The sequence below is a fragment of the Harpia harpyja genome, chromosome 10 (genome assembly GCF_026419915.1).
Source record: "Harpia harpyja isolate bHarHar1 chromosome 10, bHarHar1 primary haplotype, whole genome shotgun sequence".
Taxonomy (NCBI): domain Eukaryota; kingdom Metazoa; phylum Chordata; class Aves; order Accipitriformes; family Accipitridae; genus Harpia; species Harpia harpyja.
In genome coordinates, this window is record NC_068949.1 from 2350603 (window position 1) to 2360753 (window position 10151).

The window sequence follows — 10151 nt, forward strand, 5'->3', positions numbered from 1 at the left end:
TGGAAATGCTACGGTTGGATCTTTCCTTTTCCAGCCATTCAAGTTCCTGAAGTAGCTGCTGGTGTTGCTCGTTTAGCTTCTGATACCAAGCCAGCTGGGCTCAAAACAGTTGCAGGGTTTCTTGGTGTTCCTCTTCTGCCTGAGCCCTCGGCAAACACTTGCCTTGCTCTTCCTTCCTCTGGAGCGCTAACTTTGTCTCCTCAAGTTCCTTCCCCAGCTGTTGACTCCTTTCTGCCATTTCTCTCATGGCTTCCAGTTTGCGCTCTGCCTCTTCCAGCTGGGTTTGAAGACAGACCTTCATTTGGATGGCAGCATCTCGCTCCGCTGCCACTCGCGCCAGTTGCCCTTTCAGGTTGGCATTTTCAGCTCAAACGTGTTCTGTCAACCCACCTGCCCTAGGAGGCAAGCATTTTCTTCAGCCAGGCGGGTGTTTTCATTTGTCACCTCTGAGAGCTGCACCTCTAACTCCTCACCAGTTTGGCTGTGGGTGCCCACATGATCAGAGGCCTCTTCACCTGCAGCCTCTTGGGCCTGAAGCTCCTCAGCTGCCTTCTCTGAGAAGTCATGCTGCTTGTCTTGTGCCAGCAAAGCTCCAGCAGACTCTCCCATTTCTCCACCCCTCTGCTGAGGAAGCGATGCCGTGCACAGTTCCTCAGTGGGGCTTTGGGGGTGAGCAACAGCACCAGTGGGGCCTGGGTTAACGGGCAGGGTTCCGATGGGCCAGCCAGATGCTGGTGATACGGTCGGGGCTGTCCTGGGCTGTTCCCTGCACCAGCGAGCCTCTGCACATCTGCAGGGGGCAGGGGCAGCTCCACACAGGGAGACCACCAGCAGAGACGGGGCTTTGTCCCTTGGGCTGCTGTGCACGCTGGCCCGGCTGCGAGCCCCTGTGAGCCTCAGCCCCCTGTCCCGCGGGTCCCACCCCACGTGTGATCCAAACTGAACGCCTGTCCTTTGTAGTGCCCAGAGCCTCATGTTTCGGGCCGAAATGCTCAGGTTTAGGGTCCAAACCCGCCTTTGATGACCCCCAGCCTTTCCTCAGGGCCCACAGCTCCATCCTGAGGCTCTCAGCCCTAAAGGTGGAGTTGGTTGCCTGGCAACCTCCCCCCAGCAGTCCCTGGGGAGTCAGTGGACCCAGGACAGCCAATCGCACTTGAGGAGGCGGGGGCAAGGCATGTGATCGATAGGTAACCCACCAGTCAAGGTTCGAGGCCTGCAGGAAAGGTGGCAAGAGTGCAAAAAGCCGGGCACAGTGCTGGGGGGGGGGGGCGGTGTTGGATGGAGGCGGGGCATGCCAGCTCCACCAATCAGAGCTGGCAATAGCAAAGCACACAGGTGACTGATAAGCCGCCTGCCCCATCACGGGATGGGAGGAGCAAGGGAGCAATCTCATGCAGCCAATCGGAGGAAACATCGCCTCAGGGGAGGGCGGGCAGCACACCGCAGCAGGCGGCCAATCACAGAGAGCATCACCTCAGGTGCACCTGGGCAGCCTGAGGCCTGGGGCCAGTCAGAGGCCGCCCTGAGGGAAGGGCGGGCCCCAAACCAGGGCACAGTGACAGCCGAGGGGACCAATCCGAGGCAGCACCGCCTCAAGGGAGGAGACTGACAGCCCTCCCCACCTGTGCTGCCCCATGTGAGAAGAAGGTGGGCTACGCCGGCCACCAGGCCTGGTGCTGGGGCCAGGAGTTTCCTTTAGGCACCTGCAGTGCCGAGGGCTCCGGCAGTCCTGGGAGCTGAGTGTGCCAGGCACAGGGCAAGCGACTGAGCTGGACGTTCTCCAACGGCAGGCATTTGTAGGAGGGGGGCTCGGAGGGAACCCATCTTGCCCTACCGCTGCAGGGGGTCGGGTCCAGGCACGCGGGAGCCCTGGCCCCCTGCACGTCGGGCTTTGCAGTGCCCTCACATGGCCTGAGCCTCCTCCCAACCGCACAGAGCTGCTCAGACCTGCTGCTAACTCCTGGTTCCCCGCCACTGACTTGCTGCTCGCACCGTAGGCAGTAGCTCCAAGGGGCTGAGCTCTGCCTGCCAGCCTGTTGTATTAGCCGGGACAACATCAAGAGCAACCACGGCAGCTGCTGAAGACAGGCTATTTACAGAGCATACTCTCCTCTGAGCAAATACAAGCCTAACTCTTGACACCCTGGTTCCCCCAGCAGCCCCCTCCTGCCCCACTCGTTGGAGAGGAGCAAGCTCTGGGCCAGGCGAGGGGCTGGTGGGAAGCTTGTGACACTGGTCAGGAGGTGAGGACCAGCTCCCACAGGGGCAGAGTGCCCCCAGGAGCCCCAGGCCAGCACGGCCCTACTCCTACAGCCGTGGTCCCCCAGGGCATGGCCAGGCTGCACCGTCCCACCGTGCCAGCCCACCTCCGTGGGAGGTGAGGGGTCCCCAGGCTCTGCCTGTGCATGGAGGGCTGGGAGGGGGCCAAGCTTGGGGTGCTGGGACCCAGATCTTGGGCTGTGGGACGTTCCCTGCTCTGGGAGCAGAACAGGCACCATGGGCGACTCACTCCGATGTGGCTGTCCCTGTTGCTGCTCTCAAAACTTCAGGCAGAAATCCCTCCAGAGGCCAGGACAAACCCCACCTCACTTGGGGTGTCCCCGCAATGGCCGGCAGATTTCCCTGCCTTCCCGCCATGGTCTGGCCCTATCGCCCTGAGCCCCAGGGAGCAGAGATGGGTGGGGGCCTTCCAGCAAGGAAGGAGGGCTGAGGGGAAGTCTGCTCATCCAAGGGCCGAAGGCTCTGGGACACACGGGGGCTTCCTCACCCATTGCACCTCAAGGTGAAGGGTGAGGGGCAGAGCACAGCTGGAGCCAGAGGAGCACAGCTGGAGCTAGGGCTGCCTGACTAGTCCGGGGGGTGGAGGGAGGAGAAGGAGTGGGGAGGGATGTCCATGACTGTTTCTGGGAATGCTGTCTCAGGCCCCAGCCTTCACCAGGGCCATGCCTCCCCGTGCCCCTTGCCTAAACTTCCCACCCCTTGTTATTGCCCACGCCGCTGCCAGCTGGTTTCCAAGGCTGGGCCTGGCAGAGGAGGGAGGAGAGTTGTGGTCGACCCTTTTTGCTCCTCAGGCTGGAGAATGACATCCTTAGCTGAATCAAGAGGGCAGATGCAGAGAGAGGGATGATACTGAAACAAGGAGTTTGGAGAGAGCTGTCTAAGCCCAAGGTCTGCAAGCAAGACTAGGGCAAGGCCTGCCTCTGGTGACTTGGCTTCCCAGGTCACTATGGGATGGAAGGGGACCTTCTGCTGAAGATCTCTCATGGACGGACGTCCCCACCGCAGACATGTAGAGCTCCTCCATGGGGGTTACTCCGGGTGCCTTGGTGGAGGGCAGAGGTGGCCCTAGGCCTGAAAGACCTAGATGAAGGGTGGACAGTGAGGGTTGTGGTGTTTCTCTTCCCAAGTCACCATTACGCGTGAGGAAGCTCTGCTTCCCTGGCAATGGCCAAACATCTGCCTGCCGTTGGGAAGCCCCAGGGAGCTCCCTTCGGGAGTCTCTGTGGCGCAATCGGTTAGCGCGTTCGGCTGTTAACCGAAAGGTTGGTGCTTCGAGCCCACCCAGGGACGCCTCTCCCCTCTTGCCTGCCTATGCCACAGCCTTCTAACATTTAAGGTCCCTTCCAACCCAAAGCGTCCTATGGCTCTAGAAAAAAACACAGGCTCTTCAGTCCCCTCAGCAAGGCCAGAGGAGGGAAAGAAAACTGATGGCAGCAGTTCCTTATTCTGATTTGCCTGCCCAGCTTGGGGAGCAGGGCTAAGCTCCCACCTGGGCTCAACCCAGCACATAATTTGCCTTAGTTCTACTTTCACTAAAGACAGTAACAGTAGCGTGCTCTAAAAACATTTCTTCTTCTTGATGGTCATAAGACTCATTTCTCTACTCTTAGTAAACTTAATTGCTTTAATGTTCTGCCTTTCACCTGACTTGATCCCCACCCACTGCTGCTTGTTCTTCTCCAGACTCCTGCCTTCAGGCACAAGGGCCTGGGACACCCCACCAGTATCAGTCCCCTGCCTAAGGAAAAGTCTTCTCTTTTGAGAGAGAAAAGAAGTCCCAGTCTTCCCAGGGACAGAGCTGGGAAGGGCTGTCTGGAGAAAGTCTTTGCTAAAACTGAGGACCATGAGCAAATTCAAGTGATGGAAAATCCTGCATTTCTGGGCTTGGGGGGGTCCCCAGGGTGCTGCTGCGTCCCCAGCACATGTCCCCATGTCGCAGGAGACCTCTGTGAGGTCACAATGGTTGGGCTCTACATCTTCCTCCTGGGGCTGGTGCTGCCCCAGTTTCTCATGGCTTTTGCCTGGAGGAGCAGCGTGTCGATCCGGGGGATCCTGCTGCCCATGCGGAGGATGAGAGCGCTCACAGGTGAGGGGCTGGTGGGAGGTTGGGGTCTGATACGTGCTGGAGGCAGTGTCTGTCCCAGCCGGGTGCTGGGGGCTGCGTCCCCATCACCACTCATCCTGCTGCCAGGCACGTCCCAGGGGGTCCTGGCTCCATCCTCTCCCGGCCCTCCGTGAGGCAGCTGGGGACCGCTCAGAGGTGACTTGGGCTGGCCGGCTCTTGTCAGGGCTGCCCAGCCCCAGCCCTCCCGGCCTCTCCTTGCGGAGCCCATGTCCATCCCCTGGCCAGCTCAGGGCCCCTGTGCTGGACTCGCTCCAGCGCATTGCTGCCGTTCTGTCACTGAGGAGCCCAGAATGGGCCCAGTCCCCCAAGGTGGTCTTCCCACTGCTGCGGTGAGGGGAAGACTCCCTCCCCTCATCCCACTGACTTCCCTCTTGCCAGTACAGCCCAGCACAGGCTGTTAGTGCTGGGGCAGTCTGGGAAGATCCTCACCCCTCCCTGGTGCGAAGCCCTGCAGCCAGCAAAGCCTTTTCTTTCTTTTCTTGCAGCTCTCTGCCCATGCGTGCGTTCCCAGTCCAGACCTGCGCGTTCTGAGGACAGAGGCGGGGTGACGGGGACTGTCCCTGCGGCCGTCACTACCTTTGTGGCCGTCGGGACTTCTCTGCTAAAGCGACTGCAAGACCATGAGGTGAGGTGGGGGTTGAGGGCTCCCCTCCATGCCCCTGGCTTCCCCGGGTGCCGTGGCAGAGGGGCGTCTCACCTGACAGCACCTCTGCCCTCCTGCAGGCACTTTGTCCCCAGGCGCTGATCCTGCTGCTCAAGCTGGACTAATGCCATTGCTCCCCACTCCTTTCCCCGGGAGCTCCCAGTGCTGGGGCTCCTGCCCGTGCGAGGAGCAACACTGTGCCCCAAGGCGCAGGGTGCTCACGGCTTCCCCTCCTCAGGGCACGGTCTCGTTCCCATGCCTTCCCCTTTGTCACGGTCCATTTGGATCTCTCAAATGTACAGGACAACATATGCTGTGATTTAAACTTTATTTCATGAGCTCATTAAGAAATACAATAAACAAACATGACAAGCGGGGGCTCAATTCCCTTTTCCCAGACTCGTCTATCACGTGAATTCACTTCTTCACCAGTCAAGTCATAAGGTTTCATAACTTATAATCTGTAACTCTTAATATCGTGCACCTATGAGCAAAAAAAAGCATTAATTACCCAGCCAACGGAGAGAGCGCTCACCCTTCCTCCTCCATCACGGTGCGGGCGTCCCCTGTGTCACACCGGGAAGCATGAAAGCCTCAGCAGTTCAGCTGCTGTTGGATCCGCTTCAAAAGCTTTTTGAGTAAGCTGATGTTTTATACCCTCCAGCTTGGAGGCTGGGTCTATACCATTTCCTTACGTTAGTGGATTCTGAGGAAACTGCCAGACAAAAGGTAATGGCTGCCGGAGACAGCCATCCGCAGCTGGTAATGGCTGCATCATGGCCCTTTAGCTCTCTCTGGCCACCTGTCCTGCCTACGCGGTGCTCTCGCTTTGACCTAATGGTGCTGCTCCCAGCATACATCAGGCCTTAGCATGAGCTGGGTTAGCCAAAATCTAGGCAGGAGTTGAGTGAACAGTCACGCCCTTCCTTGTCCGGCACTTTCCCCCTGACCTCCGCGTCCCCCGTTTTCAGGAGTGACCTCCCAGGCTCCCACATGGCCTTTTGCCCCGGTGGAGTCGATCTCCCTGTCTGACTCTCTGCTAGTGTCAGAGGCGCCGCGGAAGATCCTGCTGTTCCCCGTGGCTGTCCTGACCGATGCCTGCAACTCGTCCCTCGTGCCTGTGTCACGCAGATGATTTGGGGGGCAGCAGGTCTCTCTCGCGGCTCCCTGGGAACAAGGGCAAAGCAAGTCCCATCCCTCCCCTTTGTGGTCCGTCCCCAGGGTGACCGAGTGGAGACGTACCGGGAGCTGGAGAGCGTCTTGTGGGGAGACGACGGCTGTTTGACGAGTGGCGTTGTGAACCGCCTGATAGCAGAGGCGTTGAGTGACATGCGAGCGGCCCAGGTGAGCTTGTTCTCTTTCAAGGCCACCAAAGCAGCCTGCCTCTGCCCCTGGTTTGGGGGGAAATACAGAGTGGCGCAGAGCTGTTCCTCGGTTGTTCAGACCCGGCAGAGGTCCTAAGGGAGAGGCTCTGGGGACTCGTCATGACAGGGAATTTGGAGAGGGGAGTGTTGTGTTAAGGGGTAAAGCCTTTTGGCAGAAAATAAACCCCCTTGCGTTCCAGCTTGTCCTTAGATGTCAGAGGGGCTGGGGGCGGCTAAGCTTAGATTCTGGGTGATGCCCAGTTCAGCACTGTAAGTCCGGTCGCGTTCAATACGTTGAACTATCACGATTACGGATGCACAAATAGCGCATTGTACTTTCAATTTAGTCGCGTTCAACGAACTATCACGGCTAGATTTTAATGAACAGTGCAGTTTATTAAAGCAAAAGGAGTACAGGTTCTTTTGGATTGCCGGTGATAAATACGCTGTCTGCAAGGCAGGTGCAAATAATAATATAGTCGACTACAAGCGCATTAAATTATGGAAGAAAAAGAGCTCTAAAGAATTCTAAGTTTCCCGGGAAAGCACTCGGTACAGCCGAGTGTTCGAATCTCACCCAAGAGGTGTCCCTCTGGGGGGAAGAGAGGTTCAGCCTGTCGACTGACCCCAGAAGGCAGTGCTGTCCTCCCAACTTGTCCATGATGGTATCTTCCCTAATAGTCCCCCTCTCTTTGGGCCTTTTTATACTATTTTCCTATTTAGCTGGAGCTTGAGTGACTCTAGTCATGCATGCCTTTACTTTGATTGGTATTAAGTTCTCTCGCTTTGCTTTTAAAAGGACATGCTAGAAAAAATTCAGAGCACAGGCTTAGTGAGGGGTGGTTGCACTTTGGAGGCGGGTAGCTTTTGGGATGGAGGTGTGCTTTGGTATTATAATGAGCAAAGTTCACCCAGAGGACGTGATTTTGCGTGTCAGTACCCCAGGACAGGACACTTAGGAGATAAATCAGAAGTAGGGCAGCAGGTTGACAGAACCCCCATTATTTTACCTCCTTGCTTCCGTGGGTTCAATGCAGGGACCTACCGTTCCTACCGTTCCAGTTCCCTATCCCTGCGATGATATCACAGAGACTGGCCGTGGCGTCTCCACTCCACTCCACCCTCCGTGTTACTTCTCTTAGGGTCAGCACACCAAACTCCCTTGGTGTTGCTAACATCTAAGGTTGCAGGTTACGTTGCATAGAGAATTATTAGGGAACCAATTCCTTGCGTGTCCACTGCATTCCACCCCGGAGGTTTTGCCTTCCCTCAAGGGGGTGCGGGCAACATATTGGTAAGTCACTTCTAGCAATCACTCCACAGGGAGGCAGAGATCTGTGCAGAGAAGCGGACTCGGGGCTGTTTCGACCTGAGCGACAGCTGGGTTCAAGCTCAACACTGTTTGTCCTGCTTTGAGGAAGAGCCGTGGCAACCCACCAGCCCCACAGAGAGGTCCCAGGGGGGTCTTGAGTCTGCGGCAGTTTGTTCCTGGCATCTCCATGGAGAGGGAGAGGGGGCAGCAGCACAGGGCTGTTCTGGGGAAAAGCCTCCCTCATCTCGCCAGGGAACTGCTCGCCTGTCCCGGGGTACGAGAGGCAGCAGCCGCTCGGCCCCGAGCACAGCTGTCCCGAGGGGTCTTGCAGAGGAGATGGGGTCATTCAGCCTGCCCTAGTGCCTCAGCCTTTTTCTCCGGAGTGTTTAACCTGTGACGCTTTTGCAGGGTGTGACAGGTGACGTGAAGATGGCCGCGAGTGACGTCCTGGTAGCTCTGGCCCGCTCCCACTTCCACTTTGTCATGTCGGAGCTCCAGAGCCACCTGAAGGCCATGAGGAAGGTCCCTGATGAGATTGTGCTCCTCACCTTGGGCAAAATGGCCCGCAGATATGGTATGGCACCCTGGGCCTTGGGTAGAGATCTGTGATAACAAGGAGAAGGGATCCTCCCCCTCCCTAAACGCCCTGTGTTGAACTGGGGGGCTACGGAGTTGCCGTGCCTCCTTGTTCCGTGCCAGGGCCAGTTGGCAGCTCTGCCTTATCAGCCCGATCCCAGTTCCCAAAGGGCGGGAACCTGTTGGAGACAAACCCGCGGGGTCTTGGCCCCGCACCGTCCTCCCCATTTCCCCAAAGGGCTTCCCTGTGTCCCCCCTGGGGAAGGCAGCCCGTCCCACGCCCTCCGGCACGTCCTGCGTGGCCCAGCAGCCCCAGCCCTGGCAGGGATGGACCCCAGTCTCCCGTCTCTCTCACCGACCCTCTCGGTCCCTCTGTCCCTGCCGGCTCCTGGGAGAAGGTGTGTGTCCTGCCCGGCACTGGGGCTGGAGCTGGCGCTGGTGCTCTGCCCACGCAGGCAGATTTCACTGCTTTCCTTTCCCTCGTCCCCAAAAGGCGTTTCCCCTGGGCTGCCCCAGCGGCTGGCCACAGCCTGGCATCGTGGCCGGCTCTGCCTGCTCCCGGAGGTGGTCGGGTCCATCTGGGGCCAGCCCTCTCCTGACGGGTCGGGCCGTGACTGCATCTCGGGCTCGGCTTCTTCTCTTTCAGCTTTTCCTGTACAAGGCTCTTGGGACGGTGCTGGCAGCTTGTCAGGACCTCAGACACGTCCAAGGGCAGGTGCTGAGGTTCCTGCGGGACACAAACCCTGTGGAGCTGTCTGAGGCCAAGGTGAGGTGATGCTCCTGTCCTGAGCATCCCCTGGATTTTCCTGGGGGAGAGGGAGGGCTGCTCCTGGCCCAGCTCCAGACCTCCTTGCTTTCCCCGTTGCTGCTGTTTCCTGCTTGCTGCAACGTCCTGCCTGGCCACTGTCGCTGGCCACGGCTGAATGCCTGGACTGGAACCGACTCCCCGTTTCTCTGTGGTTGCAGGGAATGATTTCTGTTGTGTCCCACGCTGCCGAGAGCCACTTCCACCTGGTCCTGGGCACGGTGACTATGTTCTCTGCCGCTTTCACCAGAGACGGGTCCTACCAGGCTTCCACGGGCTGGAAGGTAAAGGAACGAGGGGGTTGCTGGTTGGCTTTCCTTTTTTGGCCGCCTTTCCACTTGTACACCTGCAGCAGCCACACTGTGGCAGCTGCCTTTAGATTAACCTTCTTGGAAGAGCTACCCGAGACCTGTGTTTCAGAGGGGACATCCTGGCCTTGGGGCCCCCGAGGTGTCTTTGGAGAGGATGGGGTTTGGCACCTGGTGGGTCAGAGCCACCCAGCTGGGGCAGCTGCAGCGGTTGCTTGCTTGCTTGCAGCCACGTTGCCCTGACTTAACTTCAGCAGGAGCTGGTGACAAGGGGGTGGGCGCAGTGTGACACTCTGCCCCTTCCTCAAAGCTGAGGGCTGGGAGCAGGAGCCTGGTGAGGTCTCGTTGGCTCTGCTCCCCACCTGGGGGCTGTGGGGAAGCCTTTCTGGGCAGGGCAGGGCCCTGCAGAGAGAGCAGTGCAGCCTGGCCTGGGGAGGTGAGCAGACCGGGCTCATCTGCGCCACTGACCCGCACAGGCTGCACGGTTCTGAGCAGGACCGTGACAGGCTATGTCGCGTACCTGTCCGCAGAAAGGTTCCAGACAGCTCCCCGACCTCTCGAGTCAGTGGTATAACAGCCGGCAGCGTGTGCGATGCTGGCTGCACCTCCTCCCTCTCCAAGAGAGAGAACTCAAGCTGCGGGGTGGGAACAACTCCCAGCCCCAGCCCTCGCAGCTTGAGGAGTGGCTTGGGGAGCTGCTGGGAGGTGCTGGGGGAAACAAGGAGCTGGCGAGGGTGC